The sequence below is a fragment of the Centruroides vittatus genome, unplaced genomic scaffold (assembly GCF_030686945.1).
Source record: "Centruroides vittatus isolate TY-2023 unplaced genomic scaffold, ASM3068694v2 contig_877, whole genome shotgun sequence".
Lineage (NCBI taxonomy): Eukaryota > Metazoa > Arthropoda > Arachnida > Scorpiones > Buthidae > Centruroides > Centruroides vittatus.
This window is the reverse complement of record NW_027122569.1, coordinates 1,004,143-1,020,845: the sequence shown is the minus strand read 5'-3', so window position 1 is coordinate 1,020,845 and position 16,703 is coordinate 1,004,143. Positions and strand designations below refer to the sequence as shown.

Sequence of the window (16,703 nt, the reverse complement as noted above, 5' to 3'; positions counted from 1 at the left end):
CGTCGAACACGGCCTTGAATTATAGAAAATACTACAGTTTAATGTTTTATAAATTGCTCGAAAGTAATTATTAGATTTTTATATTCACTATAAACTGTATTTTCTTAATAAAATATAAAAATACATTTTCAGCAGTAAACTTTAATAGTTTGAAACCACATGTTACCATGAATTGCAATTATCTACGTGTTGATTATTTGTATAAAGTTACAAAAGAGAACCGGTATTTATTTTATTCTATATTTTTTTTGAAATTAGCCATGCGTAAAAAATTTAATAATAATATCCGTGATGGTTAGGCCGGTTAATACGCCAGTTTTTTGGAACACGGGATCGAATCTCTGCCAGCAATTCCTCAGCAATTTTTTGTCGGGCTCCATCACTACCACCCGCTAACCCACGTTTCGGTCTGGCCTTATCATAATGTTTCTTTTTTTAATTCGTTCCTCCCTGTGGGTATAAATGGTCTTTCTTGCAAGCTGGGCAAACATGGGTTCAGCCTGGCCCATGGTACGGACTCGATCCCGGTTCCCAAAGAGGTAGGATGACACCTTTAATCGCTCGGCCATCCGGCCAGCCGTTCATAATAAGTATGATTTTAATAAAAACCCTCTTAGTACCCCTCGAGGGCCGGATGGCTAAGCAGTTAAGCTAATATCACGTAATTTTGTGGACCCGTGAACGAATCCCCTAGGAGTTTTTGGGGTGGTCCATCTTTCACTATTCAGACGACCCATAGTGGGTCTGGCCGCATCCACAATGGACTCGATGAAAAAAAAGAAAGCCCTCTTAGTGCTAGAGGGCGAAAAGGGCAAAAATATAAGAAATAAATTTTCTGTCTAAAAATATTAACTTTTTAGAATTATAAATATGATTTTAATTATTTTAAGCATTTTTTAAAATCTAAAATGATTTAAAATGTATGAGTATTTTTAAAAATTAAATAAAGTGGTTCGATCTTTGGAATTTTGTGACAATTAATCGTATACGGGTCATGGTCGAGCAGCAGTCAAGGTGACAGGAAATGTCAAAAAAAAAAGAAAAAAAATAAAATAAAACAAAACTCATCGAGTAACTTGCTTAATTTTATGCAAATAAATTATTTTAAATCAAGAATAATATTTATTTAAATTTTTTAAAATTATTAATATATTAAAATTTACACTTAACACACGGTCACTTTTTATTGTAATTATTTGATACGGTTTACCAGAAGAATGACTTCTAAAAAACAATTAAAATTTTCACAAATAAAGCTTAATTACAATTAATTTTCTGTTATTTTTGGATATAAAAATTTCTAAAAGGGTTTAAAATTTTATATAAACATTTATACAATGACTTTATAAATAATAATAATAATAACAACAATAAAAAGCAGTAACTCTAGCAGATCAAATAACACACCATTAAACTTACACTCACATCATATGGTCACAACACAACATATAAAAAGCATAGACACCATTAAGCAATCGTGGGCTCGAAAGGCACTTCGTGGCAGGCATCCTTACGACCTAGCCCAGGATTTTGTTGACAAAACTGCATCAAACAGCTGATTAGCTGGGGGATGCCTCTTTGGGGAGACGGAAGGAGTCATGATTGCCATATGGGATCAGGTCATAAATACTAAAAACTACAGACACACATACTCAAAGATACAACACTCACAAATGACACATGCAGAAAACGTCACATTATGCCAGAAACTATACAACACATCACTTCCGGTTGCAAGCTCTTGGCACAGACAGATTATTTACACAGACATAACCAAGTAGCAAATATAATACACCGAGAGCTTGCAAAGAAACACAAATTATTACTTGTAAGGTTCGTGGATGTCTATAGTCCAGAGACAGTACTGGAAAACAACACGCACAAAATGTACTACGACAGAGCCATAATCACAGATAAAACGAATTTACCACAACAGACCAGACATCACACTCATTGACAAACACAATAACATCACATACATTGTAGATATAGCCATTCTAAACACTATACATTAACTGGAAAAATTAGCAAGTATACGGAACTCGCCCAGGAAATAAGGCGAGGATGGATAGGGTGCTTATTGTACCTGTTCTCTTCTCTACAGGTGTCATACCACACACACTACACAAAAGCCTGGGCACATTACAATTGAATAGAAACACATACCTCACACTACAGAAGGCCACTATATTCAATACGTGTCATATTGTGAGAAAATTCCTGAATACAAACACACACACACTGATACACTTCTTTAATTTCTGTTTTGGTTACTATGCCTTGACTTTAGTCCGGCATAGTACACAGCCACCAGTGTCAACCGAGTATAACCCACTAAATTCAACATAATAATGCATTTACATGAAATTATTTTTTATAATTTTAAGAATTAAATATTTTTCCATTTTTATATAATTATTTTCTGATATTTAAATAATTTTAATTGGAAAACTTAAAATATTTTAAGAAATAAATTCTTGCAATAATTGAGTTTTAATAATATAAAAATTTTATTTTAAAATTAGAAAAATTCTTAAAATACTAATCATAAAATAAAATAATTTAAATTTAAATTTAAAAAAAAATTGCAAAAAGAATAATTAATTTTAATGACTTTTTACAAATATTTTTTAATTATTAAAAATATATATATTTTAAAATTTTATAAGTGGTTTGCGAAGCATCCTATGTTATGACAATGTATTCGATAACTTAAAGTGTTATATATTATCCGAGCTCCGATAGAAAGAGGCCAACAGGGTGAGGCCCCTTCGGGCCCCTGCCCTTCTGGCCTTTTTTTTTAAAAAAAATCTGAACTTTAGGTTTCGTCAAAAAGCCCTTCTCTCTCTCTCTCTCCCCTGCTTTTGTCCTCATTTTAGTGAAGCCACGGCCACCTGTAAATAGCAGCCATGATTTTTTTTTGTGTGTCTGGTCACCGGCCGTTATTCGGAGATTTCGCTGTTTATAATTAAATTAATAAATATACCGTTTAATTTAAATCTACTCAGCTTGTATAATATAATTTAAAACTATAACTGTAATAGAAAAAATGCGAGGTAGGTATAAAAAATACTAAAATTTCAGGCCCTAAAAATCGCAATTTTTACTGATTTTTTTTTTTTATTTATTTTTTTAATTATAAACCGATATTCTTTATAATAAGAATATCAGTTTATAATTTTATTATTATATTTTTTATCTGTTAAAGTATCTAACAATAGTACAGTACGTATATATATATTGTATCTATTATAAGCGCACACTTCCTTCCTGGATTTCTATAACTTAAAACAATATTACACCACTACTTTTAATTTTATTAAAGAAGAATCGAAAGTCGTAAATGTTGAACTATATTTATTAAACGAATATATATATATAATATAATTTTTAAACAGTTTTTAAAGTTGTAATACGTGAAGAAATGACAAGAGGAGGGGTGAACTTACGTAGAAACATTCTAGAAAATCCCACTCGAGTGTTACGAAATATATAATTGCTTTGCCTGTTTTATAAAAAGGTATATTAAGAATTCCATGAACAATTTATTTTGCTTGAGAGCGTATATATATATATATATATATATATATATACACTTTTACATAAGATACGTTAAATTATGTATAACTAATTCGGAGAATTGTATAGGTTTACGTACATAAAAATCGGATAAATCTAGAAACATACAAGGAAAAATACAATTTATTTATTTATTAAAGCAATACACCAACCAAAGCCGAATTATGTAGTACCGAATTATCTTATAAATTATTAATTAATTTTTTTAAATAATATAAATACAATTTATTTACATATTTTGTAATTAATAAATGTAAACAATTTATATTAATTTATAAGATTTAGACATTGAGGAGATTAAAAAAAAATGATTTTTATTACATAAAATTTCAACTTAAAAAAAGGCAAAAATTATATTTTTGAATATTTATTCTTAAAAATCAGTAAAAAAATTTGTTTTAAAATTTTTAATTAATATAATTATTATTAAATTAAATCAAATCCTTCTTTATAATTTTAAATACGTATAAATTAAACTTAAATAACTAAATTAATATCTTATTTAGACATTTTCTATTGTAAATAAATATGACAATGTATTTTTCCTCCCCAAATTAGCAATAAAACCCCCCCAAAAAAATAAATTAAATAATAAAATACAAATTTTTAAATATTAACATGATTTTAAATGTTTATATATATTTCAAATCTCTTAATTAAATGAAGTTTCTTTTAACATGGAAGTTGACCTAAAAAATAAAAAATAAAATAAAATATTAGAGGAAAGAAACTTGATATTTAGGTTTACAGGTCAAAAGATGACAATCTCACTTTTAAAACTAGACTTGCAGAAAGTGGAAGAATTCTTCTTTTTAAAAATATAATAATAATAAATTATTTAAAGTCTTGTTTTAATAAAGTCTGTATTTGTATATTAAATAATTTTTTAAATTTGAATTGGAAAAAAATATCAATTAAAATAATAATTTTTATATAAAAATTTATCACTCACTCAAAGCCTCAGTTAGCTTCAATGGTAGATTTTTGCTTAAAACTTATATAACTTAAATAATTAAATAAATTATAGAAATTAAACACTTATAAGGAGGACGGGCCAAAAATCTGTTATAAATATTAAATTTCTGCCTAATTTAAATATTTACACCATGTTTTTATCAACTCTCTTGTCCATTACTCAGTATGTGATTCATATTCACAATTTACCTAGAACACACTAAACAAAACAAAACCACTTTTAATTGTTTCACCCTATATTAAGTAAACTAATTTTATTATTTTATAGCAAATTATTTGTTTTGTTTATTAATTAATATAATAAAAGGGTCAAAGTTTATCATGATTTATATATATATAAAATGTGTATTATATATATAAATTATTTGCAGTTAACTTTTAACTTTGTAGTTGCATGTTATAATTATTTGATGATCTGTCCTGTGAATTTTCTATAGATTTTCTGTAGATAATGGAATTTAGATCACTTAAAAGAGCTTAATAATGGTAAGTAATTGATAATAAATTAATATTTAAAATATATATATATATTTTTTTTAATAAAAAAAAAAATTCCAGGAAATCATTTGACCTTAAGAAGTCAAACACTTTTCCTGGAAGTAGAAAATAAAATAAAATAAATTCCAATTTAAATAATAAATTTTAAGATATATTTTTTCATATTTTGATAATATTTCACTTTCAATTTTTATATTTTATACAATTAAATTTTCATGCTAAATTTATGATTAAAAAAAAATATATTTTTAATTACTTTAAAAAAATTCAAAGTTAAATTAATAATCTGATGTAGACTCAGAAGAGAATTAGTAGGACGTGAGAAAATAAGTCTGGGGGGCCCTAGCGAGGCACCAAAACTTAGTCTTTTGACTTATGTCTTATCTCTCTACATTAAGAATGCCTTCTACGTCTTATATATTACGTCTAGACTAGGCTTTGATGCCCTAAAGGAGCCCAAACTTAGCTCCTTTATATAAAAAATACGAGATGAAAGTAGTTTATTTTAATAAAATAGATGGTGAATGGCGGGTCTTGTATTTACGATGGGCCCGTCTCATCACTCAAGTCTCGCTTAAAAACGATTTTAGATTAATTATAATGATTTTATTATTATTAATTTAACGCAGTTTTAACCGAATAACTCTGATAAAAACGCGTTATTATAGTTATATATTTTAAAAATTTATTTATTTACACTATTTATTTTTTCCCGTTAAAAAAAATGCAAAAAATGGTGAAAAATTTCGGCATTCTTTCCTAATTTCGATGCCGTATCTTGCATAATGTCGACGCGCAAAAATTACTATAGAAATATAGAATTTATAGGTATATTGAACTTAAATTTATGTAATTAAATTTAAAAAATTCGAGTGACATTGAAACGCGCGTGACTGACATGTCATTGTAACTCGACTGACATTAATGACCTTGAGTTATATTATTCGGCGGCAAATAATCGACATCCCAGACTAAAAAAAAAAATTAATTTTTTAATTTTTTTTTAAATCAAAGAACGAATCATCGAGGTGGCGTTGTACGTTAGTAACATCTGGATGAAGTGCCGTCCTAAAGATTCATGTAGTTCATTGGTGTGTGTGTGCTTTGATATAACATTACATATATACATATATAACAATTGATTCTTGGTTTTAAACGTATTATAATAAGGATGAATATATAAAATAGACATGAATAATCGTATTTCGTTAACGTTATTACGCAAATATTCGTCATTCTTTAAAGGTGAGAGGATCTGTCGACAGGTATTTTGAGTTTTGCACAAGTTACAAACTGTAAGCCGCGTGCAAAATAGGCTTAAAAAGTACGTACCGAGTGCAAAAAGAAGGTTGGAAATTTTAACAAAAGAATCTATATATATACATATATATGCATATATAGGTTCATATATACATTAAGTACTTATCTGAATATTCGTATATAACAGATAGGCAGATACATCGTTCGTTTATCCGTAAGTATCAAGCTTAATTAAGAATTGTAGAGTTAAATTTCAAGAAATTTGACGTCAAAAATCGAATTTCTAAACTGTTCTGCTTAATACAATTTGAATTGTGTGTGTGTAAGTAACAATTGCTTGTGTCTAAATAACAGAGATTCTATTGTTTTCTGCTCATTCATTCGCTGTTTGGATGCTGTGTTGAAGACCTGGTCTTAATCTGTTAAATTTATTTAATATTTTTTTAATGTTTCCATCAATCTTATCCTTTATCTGATTCTATACTTTGATTCTGTTTCCCTCATTTTTAATTTACATTGTGATAAGCATATTGGGCCAAGGACTTGTTGTATAAACTGTGAGATTGTCCTTTATGTTGTAATTTGAGTAATAAGTTTCTTTTGAATTATCTCTTCGACATCCGGGGATGATGTTCTTGTAATATTAATTTGCCAAGGAAAAGTTAAATTAATGTTTTTTTTAGGAGTTTTGTTTTTGCGGTAATTGGATTTCTAGGACTATCGGGAGTGGAAACCCGTAAGCCTGCTACTGTAACTAGCTCTATATTAGCTTTTTAAGTAAAGGGATAGATGTAAATTGATTTCTAAATGTTATAGATGTAAATTATTTAGTGTTAGTCAATTTAGTAAAATTAGCTTGAATAGTAATGTTGAAAATGAATAATATTAGGCGATTTGGTTCCTTATATATGTATAAAGGGAAATTTATTATCAGGAATGCAAATGTTTCAGTTTTGTGGTAATATTTAGCTTTACGATTGCTCAAGAGGTTTACAGAATTATGCGTTTCCTTTCTTGATTTGTAAATTCTTGAAAACATGAGTAAGGACTTCTTGCTATAACATACTTTTCAAGCCAGTTTGTACATAAAATGCATTCCTAAGTATGTGACACTACTTTTTAACCAATTTACAAAGTTTAATTAAATTATCATCATTTATTGATAGAGATTCTGAGTTATTTGTATTTTGATAAATCTATTTTTAAGATTACATCTTCGTAAAAGTAAAACTCGTCGAAATTTTTAGTATACCAAAATTTATACATTTATTAAGTTATTAAATATAATAATGTATATTGAGTGGTTGGTAGATTTGATTTAATAAAGTCCTTTTGTTTGTATAAAATTTACTAGGTCAGTATCATGTTAAATTGATTTAAATTTATTGATTCAAAAATTGGAATTGCTAGCATTAAGTTGATTGACACGTAAAGTTTATATTTTTAAATTAAATATTACTCAAGGCCCCCCGCACCATAGAGACAAGTGAAAAGAACTACCTTTTATACAGAAAAGGATATCATTGTTTTGGTTTAAAGTAATTTCATAAAATGATAAATTGGGAAGATATGTTAAGAGTATTTTATATATACAGAAACCTGATTTTATCTTAATATATAATAATTTTGGAGACGTAAAAATACAGTTGCTCATGATATTTAAGTATCGCCTCACAAAGTGAAACAGTTACATTAATAAGTATAATAAAAGTTTTATTATTCATTTTTATGGAATATTAAGCAGTTTTTGTAAGCATTTACTTTAGTTTTTTCTATTCTTTTGAAGTTAATTGGTTTTCTTTGTTTAACATTATTATATTATTAAAAATCCTTTTTAAGGTATACTCGTTTAATCCGAACCTTACGTATACCGATTTTAACGGGACAGATTTTACTCAAAAGTCAATGTTTTTTGTTATTTATTTTGATTACAGTTAAGCGTTTAGGACCAGGAAACTTAGCTGGTCTCTCTTCAGATTATTTTGTACTTAGTGGTTTAATTGTAATTTTATTTTTTAACATAATTTGTTCTTCAGTTTACTGTACTCTCTAACGTATTAAGAATTTAATTTTAAGTAACATTATTGCAGTAAACCGATATTAATTATTGGATATTTCATTGGAAAATATACGTCCGTGGAATTTATCTTGTTATTGATTTCGATTTGAATTTATGATCTGCCGCAATGATTCATATTGGAGATTGGAATTTCTCGGTGTTAGTTATCAAATTTATCTAACAAGTATTAGTGTCGCGCTTTTAATATATGTTTTTGCTTAAACTATGAGCCAATTTTGCTCTAGATTGTATTTTTCGTGCGATAATTATTATTTTTTTGAAATAATCTTATACATTTATAATGTTTTTTCCCCCCCATTTTCACTTTCTTTGGAGATCAGAAAAATACCCCATTTAGCACTCCTTAAATACCACTGAAGGTGGGCTGAGGAGCACTAAAGAATGGGGATTTAAGTGTGAAATGTCATTTGTTTTTGACCTCTAAGAAAGCAGAGATGTGTGTTTAAGATATTTGAAGAGATTAATAAATTTGATAATATTTAAATTTATCAAAATAAATTCCTGTACTTTCATCTCACATCTGTGATAATTATGGTAATTTGTACAGTTTACATAGAATAAACTGTAGTGACGAATTGTCACGTGCTGTATTTGTCATTCGAACAAATAGTCAGTCAGTCCTATGATAATATTAGCTTTGGTTAATAATGAAAAATTTACTTTATCATCATTTTATTAACTTATAAATCAATATATCAAACTTATTTTGTTTGTATTATATAAATTTGCAAAGGGGTGGCCAAGCAGTACTGTTATATTTGGCCACTATTTTGACTCTTAGCCATCCCTTTAATTGTGTATAAATTGTTTTACTAAATTTTTGTGTGTATATGCAAAACATGTCTAGATAGCAACCATCAGTATGATGAAATTGCAAATTACTCAATGACACTATCATTTGTAAATTGTCATCACAAAGCTACAGTTTTATCCAGAGATTTTTTTCAATAGGGTTGTGACTCGTTTAAAATATATGAAACGAGAGCAAAGATTTATGCTATTCTTTTCGTTATATTAATTCCTAGATTAAAATACTTTCAAAATGATCTTTGTTTGTTTGTTTTTACAATGCACTAATGCACTAAATACTTTTTTAAAAACAAAAAAGGGATGTTTTTAGTGAAATGAAGCTTAAAAGTGGAGATGAAGTAGTACAAAAGTTATACTTAATTGGTTGATCTACAGTAGTTGTAATACTGAATTTCATGATACTTACCATGTTTACAAACCTTAGTTCTTTATATCGTAGAAATGAAGAATTAAATTAACACTAGAGAAAGTACATTGTTTAATTAATAGTACCTTTCTTTTTTTGTTTTTCAGCTTTTTATTTTATTTTCATAACTTCTAAGGTTCAGTTTTAACATTTAAGTTGTTTATTCTGAAATGTTTAAAGTTATATCATTCTATACAAATGTAACCAACATTTGATTTGTATTTTCTAGGAGTCTTACTGTCATGGGTAGGACTCTTAGAGCACTGCTAATTGATACACCCCTTTTCTATCAGGAGATCTGTGCGAATAGTGGTACAATTCCTAGAAAAGCAAAATCGTTATTGCAGTTTATTACGGAGATGATGATATTCAATTTGTATTTCCCTCCCGAGGAAGGTCAGTAAAGTATAGCCAAAAACATTAGAAATGAGAGTGGTTAATGCAGTTATTAAGGTTTATTGGAGTGCTTTTAAATATTAGTACATAGATTAGTTTCTCCATTTTTAGAGCATTGAATCATAACTTACAAATGTTAGTAAATTTTAACTAAGTATCTATCATTTTATTTTATTTACCTGTCTGTTCAATTTGAAGATCTCCAATGACGAAATCATTTAGTTACAGCATAAATATTCGGAAATGGTGCTTTTGCGCTTTCATACGCGCATGGAATGGAAAAGTTTTTTCAGTTATTATTGCAAGAAAATGTGTTAAGGCATACAGAATTGCTTAGACTGCATAATATGTCTAGGAAGTTGCTTCTAAATTTTATAAAATTCTATTAAAGTTATGAGCTATAGTAAAGTATTAATGACAAATACCCAAGTCTTTATTATCTATTCAATATTTTAATGAGCGCATTCATAATAGTTTTCTTCTGTAGTTAATAAAAAGTAAATCGTGATCAGATATAATAAAAGGTCAATATAATTGATTTAATGATTGTATTGATGCTAATATAAAAATATAAGATAACATCACTTGAATGATGAATCATTTCCATGTGTTTATAATAAAATCAAGACATGAACAATAAATATGTTTGCTTAAATAATAGAGATAAATTACTATTGTTTTATGTTGTTCAAACATTAAGTTTGCCATTGGCAATTGAAGACGATTTGGACTAATGCATGCTGAATTCATTAATGATGATGATTGGATTTTTGAAATTAGACAATTTCTTATTAAAACATTTAAGTAAAGTAATACACCTACTTCTGTTTTTATACAATAGACTGGTTTCTGGAAATTGTGTAAAAAAAAATACATTGTATATATGGAAAATGAATTGGTTACGTACCTAAGAAATAAACTGAAAAATCTTGTTAGAATCGTATTTTTTGCATGTTGTTGTTATCAAGTTTTATTTTATATACGTCACACATAAATGAAATTTATGTTTCTATAATTCATTTTTATTTGAAAACAAAGAATTAATAAACATAAAAATTGGGCAGAATATGTATTGAGTTATATATAAGATTTTATTCACCCACTTTCTGACAATAAACGCATACATATTCACTCAATTGAAATATTACTGCTATCACTAAAAATGTTTTGGTTATCATGTTATTCATCCACAGGTGAAGTTTTTTCTGTGAATTCCTAAACAATGTTAGCAGTAATATCCTATGGTGCTGATGTTAGTGGTTGTTTGAACAAATTCAGTTATTAATGGCTGGGTTTGTATTGTGGCTAGGCCTTAATGTCATCTTGCAGAGAATTATATAAATGATTTCAGATCCTGTTGAAACTTTAAAAGTCGTTTCTCGTTAGAATCATACTTGACAAATATATATATATATATGTTAAATCAAAATCTTTTAAAAAAAGTTCATGTGAAAACAGAATTAGGTGTGTACTTAAGTATATGATAAAGCAATATAACAATTTGCATTCTGCTGCGTGTTTGATTTTAAATATGCAAAGTAATGTAGGATACAGCAGACACATTTTTGAAAATACTCCATAATTGGAGTATTTTGGAAATTTCACATATCGAATTTCACATATCTCCAATTATGGAGATATGTGAAATTCGATGGTTGCATTACTTTTTATAGCATTTCTATCTTAGAAAATAATCGTTACAGAACATTTTTTGCAGATTTTCGTCCGACGGCGGTAATTATAATTAATTATTTGAAGACGTAGTCCTTCCCAAAAAAGGAACCACCATTTATTAGTTCCGTGTTCCAGACAATACATTCTTGGCGACCGACCTTTCTTTTTAGGCTACTGGCCGCCAAAAAGTCCTTTAAAAGCACAAGAATACATGCAATTAAAAAATACAAACATTTTTTTAAAAAAGGATCTGGCGACACACGGACGTCTTCGGTTCTCCCTCCTACCTTCTTGGGGTCGTTTTGGCTTTTATCTACAACGAAATAAGTGCCGATAAAATGTAGATTAGAAAGAGCCTAAAAAGAAAGGTCGGTTGCCAAGAATATATTGTCTGGAACACAGAGCTAATAAATGGTGGTTCCTTTTTTGGGAAGGACTGTCTTCAAATAATTAATTCGTTACAGAATATTATTATTATTTGATATAGTGGGAGATAGTGTCTAAAAAGCCAGTTCAACAAATTATAGCAGAGGCATTATTTACTAGCATATAGATTATAATTTGACTTATTTAGATTATTTTAACATATAGTAAAAAAATATAAGCTAATTTTTTTATAGAAGATTAGTTAGCAATTTATCATATGACTTGTATTTTAAGTTTCTAGACAGTTAAAATATATAATTCACGTCATTAACAAACGCGTAAATGCAATAGTTTCTTTTCATTTTCTTCAACTCGGGCTTTTCTTTCACGACTATCGTTCGTGGCGATGTTTTTCTTCTTCGGAGCAGAAGCAGTTTCTTTTCATATATGCTTGTTGTATTATTAAGAAATGAAATTTAAACTTTTAGTTAAAATTCACTTTAAAAAGTAGTTTTTATAATCCTTATTGTTTGTGTTCCTTGCATGTAAATAGCACTGCAAAAGTTTTCTTCTCTCTAAAATGAAAATTGCAAGTCAGAATAGTATGACTTCTTATAGGTTGATATATACTTAAATAAAATTACTAATTTATAAAGCTATTTTTATAGAAGTAAAGGTTACATTGAAAATTTTGAGGCTTTCTTTTTTCCTTGCTATTTGTTGTTAGGAATAAAATTGAGAATTTTACTGTATTTTCCTAAGAATAAGACCTAACTGGAAAATAAGCCCTAACGTGATTTTTCGGGATTTGTGTAATATAAGTCTTACCCCTAAAATAAACTCCAGTTAAGATTGTCAGCCAGATATTGGTTATATTTAATATGTCCGTTGCAACCCACGACAGACTTATTGAATTATAAAATAATAATATATAATTAAATATTATTGACGTTAATAATTAATTAAAATAAATGATATTTACAAATACTTATAATATTTATTATCCAAGCGAGCAACTTTGGATGAGACATCCCCCGAAAATAAGACCTAATGCGTCTTTTGGAGCAAAACTTAATCAGAACCAGTCTAATTTTCAGGGAAACATAGTAATATATAGAGGCAGGTTTAGGGATCCACAGACTAGTTTATAAGTGTGAAGCTCTAAGCAAAAGTTGTCTAGAGCTTCATTCTTTGTTGTCATGCACACACAAATACAGTAAACTTTCACTAATTTGCTCATATTAAATCAGTCTTTCAATTATCTATCGTACTATAGTGTGATCATCTATGTACAGTACTAATGATTCCACGAAAGTGTTAGTCATGTCACGCAATGATGTTTTCCTGTTTACTTGACTTTCATTTCTGTATACTGTGTTGCTGTTTGGTGTGCCATATTACATGTTTATCTGCCTCCAAAAATGATCGGTACTGAAGAGCAAAGGTCACTTCATTCATTGCCTCTAAACCTGTGCACTCTTAGCAATCTGTCACTCCACTGATCTGGCACCTCTTTGTTCAAAGAACGGCTAGAAGAGTCTACTGTGTGTACATGTTGATATTTAGTCTTTATCCAGCACAGAATTTACTAGCCTTGTATGGTATTAAATGTCGTACGATACACACGTTATATGAACTTATATAAAAGAGACTTCTCAAATCGACTCTTTTCTAGGATCTTGCACATGCAGTAATGGTTTTATTGACATACAAAGCATTTTACCTGAACTGAAAACATTTGTATCTTTATTAATACTGAAGTAGAAATATTCTATATAATATAATTACTCATTAGTCATAGAGCAGAACACCATGTACGATAACATAAACTATCAAAGTATCACTATGAAGAACACCTCACCAATTTGTTTCATTAGGTAATTTGATATGAAAGCTTTCTTTTCTGAACTCAATCTGGAAATGGTATTCAACACTGTTAATTTATATTTATTTTCAAATTTGAGTGCAAGTATTTTACAAAAAAAACTTTGTGAAATTTAATAATATAACTTGATATATATGTTTTTGTAATTCGATACATTAATAAAGTAATATAACTACAATTTCTTTATTGAATTCCTAATGTAGCAAAGTTTATAGAAAAATCACCTGTGCTTAGAATATCTACATTTCATTTGATTTAAAAACTTGTTTCATTATTATTATTATTTTTGTCATGCTTTATAATTGATAATATGTATTATACATATTAGTTTTGAGTTGTTTTTGTATTTGGGGTGTGGTTTATCTCAGTTACTATGAAAAATGTTGTATAATTATATGTTTAAATAGAATGTAATACCCAATTTGCTTGAATGATGATGTAGCAGACTAAAGTAATGAATATTTGTGCTTTGAATAGCAAAAAAATTTGTGCATTATGTGGCAATTATAGGAAATTGTTGACAGACACTGCTGATAATACATTTGAATGGCATTCTATTATATTTAAGGGTATTTACAGTTTATAGTTTTCTTGCTGTACTGGCTTTTGCAGCTTTATTAAGTTTTGAAAGCATTGTTTTTATCAGCTTCAGTTTTATTAATACAGGTTCTATGTCAAAAGCCAACATTTTAACAGAGAGCTTTCTCGGAACAATGACCATCAGTAGTCAAAACCTGCCAACAGAGGAATGGGAATCTGCCAAATGACTGCCGGAGGCTACTTCTCTATGATTATTTTTAAGTAATTTCTAAATAATTTGTCAGTAGAGGCAGGCATTAGGTGTCATCTCTTATTAAATTTAATTATATAATTAGGGATGTCTTCAGTGCCCTTGTCCTATAATCCCACTTATGGCACTCAGCTGGTCGTCATTCAACCCTGGCATGGTGTGTGTGTATATATATATATACCATGCCAGGGTTGAACAATGGCCGGCTGAGTGCTATAAGTGGGAGATTATAGGACGAAGATGCAGAAAGCATTTCTAGTTGGCACCATAAGTAACCAAGGATGATTATATCATAATTAAATGGGTCTGGAAGTCTGGTATCGTAACTGGCAATGCATTCACACAGTGAGAGTTGCTGGTTTGAGTCTCGCTCCAGGCTGATTCTCTTCTTCCAGAATATTCTAGATTATTTATAAATATTAATTTAATTGTAATTATTAAATTTAATAAGAGATGTTGCCTAATGCATGCCGCTAATGACAAATTATTTAGAAATTAAAAATAATTGCAGAGTAGTGGTAACCCGCTCGCTTGCGTCTGCATAGTCGCATCCTTTGAGTAGAGAAAGCTTCCTACTGTGATACTTTTTCCAGTGTTATCATGTAACAAAGTTCAAAACTATTATTAAAGTGATTTAAATTGCAATTTATGAAATACAGTTGTATTGAGTGGCATTTAGAGAGATAAAATCACTTCTGTTAAGCATAATGGATTATTATTATGGGTATTATTACTGAAATTCTGCCATCTAGAAAGCTTTATATAATACTTAGTCTAGAGTAATTTAATACAATGTCCTTCCTATATCTGTGTTTAACTCTACATGAACCACTTTAATATTGATGGAATGTGAATTCTATCTATTGAATTTGAATTTAACATACTGTTCTAAAACAATTTAAATTTTAATGATCGACTAACCATTAAATCTGTAGTAATTTGAGTTTCAATTCACTTGCATTCAAGAAAATAAATTAGTTCCAATGTTATAGCCCTGCTTAAAATTGATGGGTTTCATTTCTTCTCTTGTAATTCTTGATAGGTTGCATCTGATACAACAATAACAAGCTAGAAAGTAAGACTAGTTGACTATATATATGCAACAGAGGAAAATTTTAATTGGTTTCTCTGAGAAGAAATACTACATTTTGCAATGTAGTATTACTTCTAACCGGTGTTTTTTGTTGCCCAAAATGCATATCTGCTCCTCTCGAGGACCCTGGAGTAAAGTTTGGTCTAGGATGTCTGTTTTTTTTTTTCACGTTGCATCAAACTTTACAGGGTGTGGAAGTACACATTGAATATTGTGATTCTGATGCATTTCCATCAGACAAATAATGCCTTCTATCATTAATAACAATGCAGTTATATCAAATGAATGAACAGCTGTTTTATTTTAGTTTCATCTTACAGGCATTAGACTACAATCTGTAGTTAATATTTACGAAAGTAATAGTTATGAAATCGTTAATGTTTGATTATTGCACATACATTTGAAACTTTTATCATCATTTAACATGCGAATTAGCGACAAAAGAATTCAATTTCTGTTCATTATTTATTCTGTTTGTGATACTTGATTCCTGTTAAAGTAACGAAACATTTGTTGTAGCTTAACCAATCTATTGACGATTTTATACATAGAATATAGCTTTTAAACAAACAGTTAATACTGATAGTCATTTATGATATAACTTAAATAAATATTTATACAAAAAATTGTAAATAGATCATTCTTGCTACATAATTGAATTTAATTTCATAATAAATTGTATATAATTATAGTTTGTCATGTTTGTTTTTAACTGTTTTCATTCTACTTTTCTATTTCAAACTAGGGGATTATTTTACACATCACTTTCTCTAATTTACTATGAATGAACAATTGTTATATATAATAATGGGTGTAACACGTGCGCGCGCGTGCATGGTTATCTTATATCATTCAATATTTTTATGAAATAAAGCCCAGTGTCATCTTGAT

At 28.5% G+C, this 16,703-nt stretch overlaps 2 protein-coding genes across 7 annotated transcripts in view; one reads left to right on the top strand and one right to left on the bottom strand.

The window, feature by feature from the left end:
• The window catches only part of LOC136983153 (dynein regulatory complex subunit 2-like), a 400,360-nt gene that overhangs the window by 82,933 nt on the left and 300,724 nt on the right, over positions 1-16,703 (bottom strand). The gene's annotated exons all lie outside the window — the stretch shown is intronic.
• The window catches only part of ZnT63C (zinc transporter 63C), a 46,927-nt gene that overhangs the window by 4,588 nt on the left and 25,636 nt on the right, over positions 1-16,703 (top strand). Inside the window, exon 1 of one of the 6 annotated variants that reach the window (XM_067279805.1) lies at positions 3,433-3,520. The exons of 1 other annotated variant lie outside the window; for it this stretch is intronic. The gene's annotated coding sequence lies outside the window, so the exon portion shown is untranslated. Of the gene's footprint in view, positions 1-3,432; positions 3,521-6,081; positions 6,527-16,703 lie in introns of those variants that run through there. 4 more of the 6 variants (XM_067279804.1, XM_067279807.1, XM_067279803.1 and 1 more) reach the window with 4 other exon arrangements.